Source organism: Cervus elaphus, chromosome 24 (genome assembly GCF_910594005.1).
Source record: "Cervus elaphus chromosome 24, mCerEla1.1, whole genome shotgun sequence".
Classification (NCBI taxonomy): domain Eukaryota; kingdom Metazoa; phylum Chordata; class Mammalia; order Artiodactyla; family Cervidae; genus Cervus; species Cervus elaphus.
In genome coordinates, this window is record NC_057838.1 from 67617323 (window position 1) to 67631739 (window position 14417).

General features: G+C 39.9%; 1 protein-coding gene across 4 annotated transcripts in view; it reads right to left on the bottom strand.

Annotated features, from left to right (window-relative positions):
* The window catches only part of PPARG (peroxisome proliferator activated receptor gamma), a 124208-nt gene that overhangs the window by 66768 nt on the left and 43023 nt on the right, over positions 1 to 14417 (bottom strand). The gene's annotated exons all lie outside the window — the stretch shown is intronic.

Genomic DNA, 14417 nt, shown 5'->3' on the forward strand with positions numbered 1-14417 from the left:
CATTTGTTCATGGGATTCTCCAGGCAAGAATACTGAAGTGGGTTGCCATTCCCTTCTCCAGGAGACCTTCCCAACCCAGGTATCAAACCTGGGTCTCCTGCACTGCAGGCAGACTCCTGACCGTCTGAGCCGCCCAGGAAGCTCCTTATTCCTGTTAAGTGGCAGTTCCTCACCCAGTTACCTATCATCACCTCAATCTTGCCTTTGGATTGCACAGTCTCTCCAATTTTTAAAAAATGAACTTAGTACAAGTTTACTAAAGTGTCCTTAAGATTATGATGGATTATAAGAAGGATAAAGTTGGCAGAAGGATATCATTTTCGAGTGAGAGAAGCCCTTTGCGGGTCTAAGGATCTATTAATAAGATGAGGAAATGGGGATCCCAAATGAGAAGTAAATTCTCCAGGTCAAACAGCTAGGGAGGGATGGAGCTGGAACTGGAATCTAATTCTCAGTCCAGTTTACCACCATTGGCCTTCACTGACTTCTACTCTTTGAAGTGACTGAATCATCACTTTTAATAAATCAGGCGCAGCAGGGATAGAGTACCAGGTGAGTTAAGGGGGAAACATGTTAACTCTTTAAAGGAATATCAATAAGTAACTGCTCTTCACTTTTCCCTATCTATGGACATGAAGGGAGTGTGGGGAGTTTCTCAGTACACTTCTTCCTGTCATTCCCACACTTCCTCAGTGACCATGTAGCTCATTCATGCCCTGTAGTTCTATCTGAGGATCATCTTAGTTTTGTTTCTGAGGCCAACAGTATCATCTGGTTCTCTGGTCAACTCTTTTACTCTCTGGGCAATACACACATTCATTCTTTCCAAGGGTCATCAAAGGGACTGATTTCTGGATTCTTCACCCACTGTCACTTCTATCCTCTCTCTTTTTTTTCCTTCTCAAAAACCATTCAACTTGGCCTACCTCCTATGTTGCTCGACCCTGTAAGTCTCTAATAGTTCTGAAGACAGGCTTCAGCCATTCAAACACAGAATTATTTTTAACAGCGAATTACTCCACAGCCCCTGAATCTAACACCATCGACTCTTAGAGCACTGACCACAATCTGCCAACCCTTCTCCCCTAGACTATATTACAAGAAAGCAAAAAACTTGTCCTATTCACTGTCTTTCATTCATTTATTTATTCAATGAATGTTTACTGGCAATATATCACCACTGTATTGGCAGGCGTGGAGCTAGGTGCTGGCTTGATGAACAAGATGGATGTGCTCTCACCTTGGAGAATTTAAAAATAGTCAATAGACAAAAATGACGGGTTTTTTTTTAAATGACGGTTTTAATACAGCAGTACAACAAATGTTGCTTAAACTCTGGACAACATACGAAGCAACATAGAAAGCACCCCAAGTCACTAACAAAATACTTAGAGAACACAGATTGTTTAATCGTATTTGTTATGTTAGTGACTGTATTTTGTCCTATCACACTGTAGCACTGGGTCATGTAAAAGGACAACTTACAAATTAAAAGGGACAAAAGCAAATGGAAACAAGAGTCCCTCTGCTGCTCACCTGAAACCACCGCAGCACTGTTAATTGGCTATGCCCCAATACAGAAGGTTTCTGGTGTTAGAAAAGTAAGTAAGTAAAAATTTAAAAAAAAAAAAAAAAAGGACCCAATTTCACTTGTATCTAATTACACAGTTTACAGCTATCCACTCGTGTATCCCTCAGATGTGCATAAGATACTAAATGCCAGGTATTATTCTAAGGGATAAGAGATAACAATATTCATAAGTCAAGGTTCCCATCCTTGACAAGTTCACATTTGATTATATTTATCAAAATTATCCAAATATACCCAAAAGAGTGATCTTTTAGCTTCCTTAACCTTGAAGGTCAATCAGCATGTGATGGTACCAGAAATAATTCATTTGCTTAAGTCATTAGCATCAGTGGACACAGTATATGATCACTGACAAACCTGCTAAGTGTTTTGACATGCATGTAAATTTACTTACTGTCAAGGTCTTGAGATTCCCCAGTGTCTTACTCTTTACAATATCAAAATTTGAAGGATATTATAATAAGATGCATAATGCCAGTGAATGGGGCTGTAATGTATGTCTTGGAGCTCTAGACCACATCTGGGCGTTTTGTACACCAACTGGCTATCAGCGCTTTGCTTCTGAAGAGTACTTTTATAAAGAATTCTATTGCATTCCATCCTGTGGAGCATGTCCTTTGAAAGATTGCTATTGTTTGGTTGTTTAGCCGTGTCTGACTCTTTGCGACCCCGTGTACTGTAGCCCACCTGGCTCCTCTGTCCATGGGCTTCTCCAGGCAAGAACACTGGAGTGGGTTGCCATTCCCTTTGCCAGGGTATCTTCCTGACCCAGGGGTTGAACCCACATCTATGGCGTCTCTTGCATTGGCAGGCAGGTTCTTTACTTTGCCACCTGGGAAATCACTCATGAAAGATAGCCCTTGGTAATTTTCCAGAGTGAGGAGAAATGGGAGAAGGCCACCTTCCTATTGCACTCACACAAAAGCTAACCCAGCTTCCACCACTGGGGGATGTCGGGCTCTGTGCCACGTAGAGGGGGGAAGACGAGGCGATCGTCTCCCCGTGGATGGTGGAGATGCAGGGGTGTGGATGTGACTGTGGGTGCAGGACGCATCTTCAGCAGGAGGAAGCATGGGGAAAACCAGGAATGGTGCTATCATAAGGAAGACGGAGAGCTTAATCCTATTCTAGTTATGACATCCAAAAGAAATGGAAGTCTGGAATTTGAGAAGGCTACTCTTCAGTAATATTTACGGAATCATCTCTTAACCGAAAGAATCTGAATATTACTCAGCCAAAATACTCCTCAAATTTTAGTACAGTTAGGAGAAGCAACTAGAATAATGGGCTTCCCAGGTGGTTCAGGAGTAAAGAACCCATCTGCCAATGCAGGAGACAAGGAAGATCCCTAGGAGAAGGAAATGGAAACCCACTCCAGTATTCTTGCCTGGGAAATCCCATGGACAGAGGAGCCTGGTGGGCTACAGTCCACGGGATCGCAAAGGGCCGGACACGACTTGGCAACTGAACGCCACCACCAAGTAGAGTAATAACAACTGTTAATGATTCCATAACAAAAAAGTAAGAGAATGTCTAAAAATGTACAATTAGCAAAATCATGGTATTATATCTGTATGCAGTTTTTTTTTTTTTTTTTTTGTATGCAGTTTTTTTAAAAAAGCACTAGGTTGAGAAAGATTTACATCAAATGTTCCCACAGAAGAGAGTATTTTTCCTGTCACGTTACTCTCGGAAACTAAAACCTTTCTCTTTTTCCAATCATAGTAACATTAGTTGATAACATCATAGAAGTTTCACATGTACAACGTTATAGCTCAACTTCTGTAATACACAGCAGCATTTGTGTGTCTGTGTGTTAGTCAGTCAGTCGTGTCCGACTCTTTGTGACCCCATGGGCTGTAGCCTGCCAGGCTCCTCTGGCCATGGGATTCTCCAGGCAAGAATACTGGAGTCCAGGTAGCCATTCCCTTCTCAGGGGATCTTCCCAATCCAGGGATGGAACCTGGGTCTCCTGCATTGGCAGGAGGACTCTTTACTGTTCAGGGTTGGGTGGCTATGAATGTGTATTAAATATTAATAAATATTTAACCTATTTATTAGGTTAAATTTGGATTTCATTCCCTAGATTGAATTTGGATTTTAAAGCTGCTTTGATTGCTTTCTTTTTTCTTTTCTGTAAAACAAGCCACGTTAGTACAAGTTAGCATAGTGCGTATAGAGTTCTTTCTCCTGCTAGCTCTCTGTCTCTACCTGTGCCCAGTTCTGCCTGACTCTTTGTGACCCCATGAACCGTAGCCCTCTAGGCTCCTCTGTCCATGGGTTTCCCAGGCGAGAATCCTGGAGAGGGTTGCCATTTCCTTCTGCTATAGCCCCACTGAAAAAGTTGCTTTGTTGCTACAAGAGCTGTGACCACTTGCATTAGCTCCTAAAAGGTCAGGAGCTCCTTGAGGGAACAGTATCTAATAATTGTGAGCATCCCCCGGTCCTGCGCAGCGTGCCTAGCTGGCATCAACGTGTGTTATTGATGGTGATGAGAGCCACGAGGAGACGCCTGCCTGACACATCTGTCTCCCACGGATCATTCATGGAGGAGAGGGACCTCGGGAAGTGACAACACCTTCAGCTTTCTTCTTCTTCCGACAAGACTGACATCTCCCCATGGTCCCCCAAGGAAGCCACACAGCTGCCAACAACCAGAAAGACTTCTGAAGCTCACTTCGCCTGCCCAGAACTGCTGCCTTTTCCTAGTGCAACTAAAGTCAGCTCAGAACCCCACCTTCCAGTGTCAGGGGGTGCATCAATTCAGTTTCTCCATGGTCTCGGGGAACACAGCATGGGAAAAATGATGTTTCAATGGGACACAGGTCTTTTAGCAGAACATACAACCCCGTATCCTAATGGGTAGATTCCATGGCCACCATCCCAGCAAGTCCAGGATTCCCATGGGAAGAGAGAAAGGAAGGCCACCACTGAACATACCTGGGTCCTTTCTTTCTTTTTCTTTTTTTCTTGAAAGAAAGGAGGGCAAGATCCATTCTCTTTAAGCTACAACTATAACTTGGTTCAGAATTTCAAAAAGTATTGGGTTGGCCAAAAAGGTCATTTGGATTTTTACATACATGAAAAATTCAAAAGAATTTTTTTGGCTAACCCAATGACATGGTTTCTATGCTGACATTGTTGTTCAGTCGCTAAGCCAAGTCCGACTCTGTGACCCCATGAACTGCAGCACACCACTGCAGTTCTCCACTATCTCCCGGAGTTTGCTCACATTCAGGTTCATTGAGTTGGTCATGCTATTTAACCATCTCATCCTCTGCCACCCTCTTCTCCTTTTGCCTTCAAACTTTGCCAGCAGCAGGGTCTCTTCCAATTAGTTGGCCCTTCGTGGATCACAGCCTTCTCATGGTGAAGGGGCCTGTGTAACTCAACGAAGCTACAAGCCATGCCATGCAGGGCCACCCAGGACGGACATGTCACATTGAAGAGTTCTGACGAAACGTGGTCCACTGGAGAAGGAAATGGCAACCCACTCCAGTATTCTCACTTGGAGAACCCCATGGACAGTATATGTTTTCTATACAGGATTATTATTTTAGGCTAATAAGCCATTTTGATGAATGAACATGAATCTGAGCAAACTCCAGGAGACAGTGAAGGACAGGGAAGCCTGGTGTGCTGCGGTCCATGGAGTCGCAAAGAGTCTGACACAACTTAGCGACGGAACAACAACAACCACCATTCTGAATGAAAGAAAATTAACTCGACGAAAAGATGTTAGCTTATAGCCAATAGCTCCAGAAGATGTGTATTTGGTATGTTAAAAGGTTTTCTTGACCCTGAAGTGATGTGATCTATGGAGTCATAGATAGAAACTGCAGCCAGAAAGCCTAGGTTTTCAGTTGTTATATGGCTTCAGACTTGTGTTAACCCTTTGGGTTCACATTTCTCATTGCTGGAATTCTGCAAAACCCTTTAAGTCCTTTTGGCTTCTAATGTGGAGATACTTAACAGTACGCCTGCAATTTGTTTATTTAAAGGGTAATGGAAACTCTGTATATTGCATTCGTATTCATGTTCTAGTCCTGAGTTACTACTTCCTTCTCATAACTGGTGGCTAATTAGGTACACCATGAAAGGCACTTTCATCTGGAAACTTCCTTCTTCCCGCACTGCCCCCCCTTCAAAAGTTAACTTGCCTGTTATACCTGAAAAAAACAAAAACAAAACAAAACTCTAACCTGTCTGACCACTTTCGAGGGATCAACTAAACACGTTTCCAGTCATTATACCGTTGAACCAAAGACATACCACCTAAACTATGTTAACTTGTGTTTGCAATGTAATATTTGAAATTCTCCAGCAATTTGGCTTCTAACCATAATAAAATAACTACAGGTGATATCATCAACTGACCCATATTTAAGTTGTGGGAAATCCCAAACTTCTAAAACATGTATCTTCTTCATTGTTCAGATTTTATCAATTAATTTTCCAAGATCAGCTATCTGGAGATTCCTAAGGTAACGTATACCATCACTGGTGAACCATATGAAAACCCCGCAATCCTAATGCAAATTCAGTGCCACAGAACTATAGGCAAGTTTAGTTTACGTAAAATAAGCCATTTACCAGTTTTGTGACTGCCCCAAAGGAAATACGACAACTTTGGAGATCACAGACTCCTATAACTTGATACCACAGAGATTAACACATTCAGACTCTTAACTTTTCATAAGGAAAATGAGTTACAGAGAAATCAAATGATTTGCCCAAGGTATGACTCCGATAATCAGCAGCAGACTTTGAGCTAGAAATCAGGTTTCTTCATTCCCAGTCTGTGCTCTGTCTCATTAAAATGATGCAATAAAACGTTCAAGTAAATTGTTCCAATCAATTATTCTTAATGCCAACAATTATGTTAGAAGTCTATCAGCACAAAAGCTTCAGTACTATGCGAGTCACTTAATCTGTATGACTCACTGTGGGAATGCCACAGTGGGCCACAGAGTTTAGAGTCAGGGCTTTTTAAAAAGGAAGTACTCAATAACAGCTTGGTAATTAAAAATTGGTGATATCTGATCAATCAGTTCAGGAACCCATTCTGCTGACAAATGTCCTTTTGCCTCATGCTCAGATTCTTCATGAGTCATCCTAACAGCCTGGGGTTCTTCTGGTACAAACAGTTGTACTTTCTATGGACACAGTTCCTCTAATGAAAAGAATAAAATTACTATGTGAAAATTTCCACTGTGAGGTATTCATACTTTCAAGTTTTAAAAAGCACCTTAGAGTTGCACTGTGCTTTTATCTATTTTGAAATTCACAATGATGCTATGAAGTCCTTCAAAGCAAAACAAGAAAGTAAAAAGCAGCTCTTGAAAAGAGCTTGCATGTGGAACCTGGCAATGGATTTTGGCTACAAAATTAATCTTTATTTTTCTATCAGCTCTCTAATTGCTACCATAAATAAAATGGGTCTACTATTGCTAAGTGAACCTTTAAAATTCATACTTGTCTTTGAAGATCTAACTACTTAACAATTTCATACTCTACTTATATACACCATGTCTTTGTGAAACATACTTAACATTCAAAAAACATAAATTTAAGAGCAACAGAGGTTTCAGTTGATGACTGTTCTCATTATTTTATTAATCAAGTTGTCACGTGTAAGGTTTAAATTGTTGATGATAAGATTTCAAAATATTATAATTTTGAAAGCCCACTCTGTTCCAGGCACCGATTTACTTAAATCATCTTTAATTCTCATAACCACTCTTTTAGATGAGAAAACAGACTTGGAGAGATAAAGTGACATGACCCAAGTAAAAACGCTTGTAAAGTGACAGAGTTTGAATTCAAACATGGGTCTGTTTGACTCTTTACACCATGTTGAGTAAAGACAAACAGACACAACTTGACAGACAAAACCCACTACCAGATGTTTTTGAAAGATACTAAATTGTTTTCCAGTCTTTTCACTTTTCTTCCTCAATGGAAACATTTTTATTTTCCTTAAAGGACAGAAAACACTGTTGCTTTTCTATATGAAAGTGTTTTTTTTTTTTTTAATTAACATTTTATATTTACAGAACCAATCCATTTTCATTGCTGAAAATTTCAAAATACAGACTGGTAAAAATAAAATTATTATATTTCTATTACTTGGAGATTATTATTGTTGAACTCTTAGTGTTTCTCTAACTGGATCTTTTTCTGGGGATATGTATAATCATAAGTACATACATAAACGTACATACCTGTGCCTATACACATAGTATTTATGTTTTTTAATAAAAATGAGATATGGTACTTATTGGTGGTAAGCCTGCTTTTCATTTATTTATAAGTTGTTTTACTTTATTATTTTTTATTTTTAACTTCATATTTGTATTGGGGGATAGCCAACTAACAATGTTGTGATAGTTTCAGGTGAGCAGTGGAGGGACTCGGCCATACATGTACAAGTATCCATTCTCCTCCAAATTCCCCTTGCATCCAGGTAACCTGCTTTTTAAAGTCCATAATCCCCATCTTTCCATTTTACTAAATTTTCATTTCAAACAATACCCAGTTCATATTCAAATTTTCCCAGTTGACCCCAAATGTTCTTTATAACTGGTTTATTCCTAGCCTGAATCTAACCCAGGATGTAGCTATCCATTTGGTTGTATGTCTCTTACGTCTTCTAAAATCTGGGGTAGTCACCTTCCCCCACTGCTAACTTGCCTTAATTTTAAGGCCACTGACTAATTGAAAAGATTAGCCCAATTTATCACATGGTATGCCTGCCGTCTGGATTTGTCTGGCTGTTTTCTTCTGGGACTGTTTATCTGGCTTCTCTATCCCCACGTTTCCCAGAAATTGGATGTTATATCTAAGGGTGTGTGGATTCAGGTGAAACTTTTTTTTTTTTTTAATGTAATATAGGTCATATTCTATGTTTCCTAGTTCATCACATCAGAGAGATGGTATATGACTGACCATTAGTGATCCTAAGATCAATTACTAATTTAGAATGATGATAACACTGTAGGGTTCCTTTTTCTTCTTGCAACTAGAAAGTAACATGTGTGCTGCTAACTATGGAATTATAAGTATATTCAGCTTCACCAACCATTCACCCAAAAGTCACAACATACTTAATAATCCTTGAGTGAATCAACGCTTTGAGTTTATGAAGTTTGATTCCATCCCTCCTTCTACATTTATTAGCTGGCATTTTTATATAAGGTAGAGCTTTCGTTGAGAATTAAAGCAATGTGGATACCCCTGAAATATAGTTTTCTATTGCAAAGGAAGAGTAAATACTTAATTTTTTCTCTTACTAAAAAAAGTAGATATCTTCAGTATCGAAATCTCTTGGTTAGGCATGCTGTTCTGAATGTTCACTGAATGCTCTTCTGTTCTTGAATGCTTTTCACTTTAGTCTCATATCATAAAATACTGACATACTTAAGTTTCTATTTTTTCAACTGTTTTTTTCACTTTTCTGTTATCTTTGGTTCTAGGACAATGACAACCAAGACATCCATCCTCTGGTTCTTTAGAGCTCTAGTCCTTTTTCCTTTCATTAAACATACAAACCACTTGTCAACTCTAATAATATAACGAAGGCTTCAGTTTCACCTAACAATTTCCACTACTAGCGATTTTCAGTTTTTCGCAAGTGGTTATTCCTAAATAACAGGGAATACATACAATAAAAACTGAACTGGTTCCTCCAAAGTTATGCTGTATGTCAGCATAGCTTTGGGAAGAAAGTTTAAGATTCCTGACAGGTTTGTGGACTTATTAAACCACATTCCAACCACTGAGTTTGTTTTTTGCACTCCAGTGATGCTTTTCTTCAGATACACTAAGCACTAGAAAGTAAGACACTATGTTTTCACATTTACAAACATGAGCTCCATTTTAATAAACTCTTTATTTTAAACATTCAGAAACACCTTACTGAGCACGAAGGGAAGGAGAGGGAAACTAAAATATGAAGAGAGACAAAGAAAAAACAAACAGCAATGCTTTCAATTACAAAATAAGTATGCGCTCCCTCCATAAAAATAAAATCCAGTATTAAGTCAGTCTTCCTACTAATTATGTTTTTATTTATCTATTGCATACACTCAGATGAAGAGCTCAAAATGCCTAAAGTCATTCTGGGCAAGTTGACAAGTATCCTACACAGTGAAATGAGAAGCAGGAAGAAGGCCAGATTGCCTAATTGCTACTTGGGAATCCAAGGAGGTGGACAAGCCAAAATCTTTACAGGGATCCAGAGAGTACAGCTTCTTCCTTAGGCAGCAGGAGAAAACAATGGGCCGGAGTCTCCTTCTGTGTAATTTTATAGGATGATTCCATTGTTTCTTTCATGTAGTGCCTGAAGGGAAAGTGTATTGCTATCTATGGGAGAGCTTCCATTAGAGAGCTATTACGGAGGGTGAGACGTAGCTCCTGGGAGATTAGCGAATGATGCCGCACGGAGTCTCCTACGGAGCTTTCAGGTAAACGCTTTGGGAACTGTGCACCCAAAAGACCTCTGTCCTGAGGTCAGGCAGTTTTAGTGACCAAGCATTAATGAGACAAGCAGTATGGCAAGCTGATTAAAGGAGCTTTGAAAAGAGCGTTTGGGAGAGGGGATAAATAGGGGATTGAGAAAGGGTATGGACATATAGATAATGGAAATGTGAGACTGGCACTTATGCAGAAGTCTTACAGAACACTTAACCTGACTCCTTTCCACTTATGGCTGGGGAAACCAAGGCACTAACGGGTTAAGTGACTTGCCCACATCTGTGCCCTAGATAACACGGAGTTAGTGACAAAGTCAAAGCTAGAATCCATGACATCTTTCTAAAAATGATACAGATAAACTTATTCACAAAACAGAAAATGGACTCACAGACAAACTTATGGTTGGGGGGGGAGGGGAAGGATGGGAGAAAGGGATAGTTAGAGAATTGGGGATCGACATGCACACACTGCTCTATTTAAAATGGATAACCACTACAAGCAATAAATGCTGGAGAGGGTGTGGAGAAAAGGGAACCCTCTTACACTGTTGGTGGGAATGCAAACTAGTACAGCCGCTATGGAAAACAGTGTGGAGATTTCTTAAAAAACTGGAAATAGAACTGCCATATGACCCAGCAATCCCACTTCTGGGCATACACACTGAGGAAAGCAGATCTGAAAGAGACACGTGCACCCCAGTGTTCATCGCAGCACTGTTTATAACAGCCAGGACATGGAAGCAACCTAGATGCCCATCAGCAGATGAATGGATAAGAAAGCTGTGGTACATATACACCACGGAATATTACTCAGCTGTTAAAAAGAATTCATTTGAACCAGTTCTAATGAGATGGATGAAACTGGAGCCCATTATACAGAGTGAAGTAAGCCAGAAAGATAAAGAACATTACAGCATACTAACACATATATATGGAATTTAGAAAGATGGTAACGATAACCCTATATGCAAAACAGAAAAAGAGACACAGAAGTACAGAACAGACTTTCGAACTCTGTGGGAGAAGGTGAGGGTGGGATGTTTCGAAAGAACAGCATGTATATTATCTATGGTGAAACAGATCACCAGCCCAGGCGGGATGCATGAGACAAGTGCTCGGGCCTGGTGCACTGGGAAGACCCAGAGGAATCGGGTGGAGAGGGAGGTGGGAGGGGGGATCGGGATGGGGAATACGTGTAAATCTATGGCTGATTCATGTCAATGTATGACAAAACCCACTGAAAAAATAAATAAAAATAAATAAATAAATAAAATGGATAACCCCCCAAAAAAATAAATAAATAAAATAAAATGGATAACCAACACGGCCCTGCTGCATAGCACAGGGAACTCTGCCCAATGTTATGTGGCAGCCTGGATAGGAAGGGGGTTTGGGGGAGAATGGATACATGTTATACGTATGGAGCACAGGGAACTCTGCTCAATGTTATGTGACAGCCTGGATAGGAAGGGGGTTTGGGGGAGAATGGATACATGTTACACGTACAGCTGAGTGGCTGAGTCCCTTCGCTTTCCACCTGAAACTACCACAACACTGTTAACCAGCTCTACTCCAATACAAAATAAAAAGTTTAAAGTTACAAAAACTAAAATAAAATGGATAACCAAAATGGATAACCAATGAGGTCCTACTGTATAGAACAGGGAACTCTGTCCAATGGTATATGACAGCCTGGATAGGAAGGGGGCTTTGGGGGAGAATGAATACATGGACATGTACGGCTAATTTCCTTTGCTATACAGAAATTACCACAACTTTATTAAGTGGCTGTACTCCAATATAAAATAGAAAGTTGAAAAAAAAATAATTCTTAGTTTTTTAGTCCCAGTTTAGATGCCACCTCTCCATGAGGCATTTTTGGACCATTCTGGTCTCCTTAGAATCCTTCCCTCTCCCATAAACAAAGGCAAAAACCCCTCATATAGTAGTTATTGATGTTCTCTCTCATGTTGCTTTATTTTATTTTATCTTGGTCTAATCTGAGAGCAAAGGAGATGCTGAAAGAACAAGTGAATGGAAAGAAAAAGTTAAGAGGCAGAAGAGTGTAACTGAAAAGAAGCCGAAGACCAGGGTTCAACCTTGAGTTCTGCTACTAACTCCATTCACGAACTAGCCACAGTGGCTCTGGTCTGAATTCCCCATTTGTAAAGTGGAGACAGGGAGAGGAGAGTCGATTAGAAGGCATCTAACATTTAACTCTTCCAATCAGTGTACTTTAAGGATTAAGCTCTCATCTGTTATAGACTCCTGTCCCTAATCAGAATCATGGTAACCTATTACTACTATCATCTGCCCACACTCCCACCCACTCACCGCCCTGTTGTTCACTATTTCCTAACACATACCTGAAGTTCTATTCAAAAGGATGTATCTACCCATTCTGAGGTACCTGTGGTATACAGTAGGTGTTCAATACATGTTGAATGGATTCATTAACATGTGAATCAATGTGTATACTCCTATTTTCTATCATCTGCCAGGACTTGTTTCTGGCTTCCTGATCTTATTTCTGCTATAACACTTAATGATATGTTTTTCTTGATGGAAGCAAAGTAAATGCTGTTTGAAGGTCAGTTCATTAGTTCTTACCCTTAATAATAAACTGTACACAGAGTCAATACCACATAGTTTGCTGCCTGTTGCTAAGTCATGTCTGACTCTTTGCGACCCCATGGACTGTGGTATGACAGGCTTCCCCGCCCTTCACCATCTCCCAGAGCTTGCTCAAACTCAAGTCCATCGAGTCAGTGATGCCATCCAACCATCTCGTCCTCTGTCATCCCCTTCTCCTGCCTTCAACCTTTCAGGGTCCTCAAGACCCCGTTTTCCTGACAGCCAGTCCCTCCCACCAGGAAGTCTGCACAAGCCTCTTATCCTGATCCATCAGAGGGCAGACAGAAGAAGCAAGAACTACAATCCCACAGTCTACAGAACGAAAGCCACAATCACAGAAGGCTAACCAAAATGATTGCATGGATCACAGCCTTGTGTAGCTCACTGAAGCTATGAGACACGTTGGGCAGAGGCCCCGAGACAGACGGGTCCTGGTGGAGAGTTCTAACAAAACAGGGTCCATGGAGAAGGGAATGGCAAACCACTCCAGTGTTCTTGCCTCGAGAACCACAGAATTTACCCTGAGCTGTTTCACATGTGTGTTTTACTCCTTCAGGTATAAGTCCTTTGAAAACATGAGAAGGTATGTTTTACTTCATTTATTCTTCTTAATATAGCATTAGAGATTCAAGACTTGATTGACTATTAATTCTAAACAGATAGTACACTATCTTTTCAAAGGCCTTCAGGAAAGTTCCCTACCCCCAAAGGACTCAGCCCCCTTGTTACACTTTCAGAAGAGGTTCTAGGAAAGATGGTTATCACTCTTTGAATACTACCCCTCTACAAACCTAAAGACCATTCTACAAAAACACCACTCCTCTTTCCTTACTTTCTTTTCCCACCTGACGAATTAGTTTCTCATAACTAGTTCTTTAGACCTGATTCTATTTTGGAGGACTTAAAAGTTCTAGTATAAGAAATTTCTCAAGTGGTACACAGAAAGAGTCTTGGACTATGAAAGAACCAGGAGTTCTAATGAAGCATCTACTACTTACCAATGTCTTTGGGCAGATTACTGAGCATTTCTGGGCTCCAGTTTCCCCATATGTAAAAAAGGAACTAATATTTGCCTTGCCTTACAGGGATATTATTATGATTAAACATGTTTCTGTATACATTTAAAAAAAATCTTTACATGTTTTAAAGCTCTGCACAAACATAAGATATTATTTTCCCATTGTTACCAGAACACTAAAAGCATTTTCCATAAAGATATAATTTAAGACTTTCATTGAATAAACAGTTAAAAATATATATGTGTAAGAAAGCTGAAAGGAACCATGCTATAGTGTTATTTCACCATTGGTTATTTCATGGTGACAGGATTATGAGTGCTTAGTTTTTGCTTTATATTTTTCTGCATCTTTTTTTAATAGTAGCTATTACTCCTAGAATTTAAAAAGGCTACTTTAAGTCAAATAATGACACTGTGCAACAACTGAGTATTTAAAAAAATAGCTATCAAATCCTGAGGACTCTTTAAAAGAGAATATCAAAAACAAGCCTTTTATAACTGATACAATTAAATTTCTAAGTAGATCACTAAGGTAAATGGCAGAGGTATTTAGCTAAGCTTTTCGAAGAAAATGAAAGTTATCAGGAACAACATGTTTCCATTTTTCTAAAGAACTATTATCTTCCTTTTTTTTCTCTGAAGTGTTTCTACTAGATACCAGCATCACTACTCCTCAGGGTATCAAGAGGTGAGACACTCA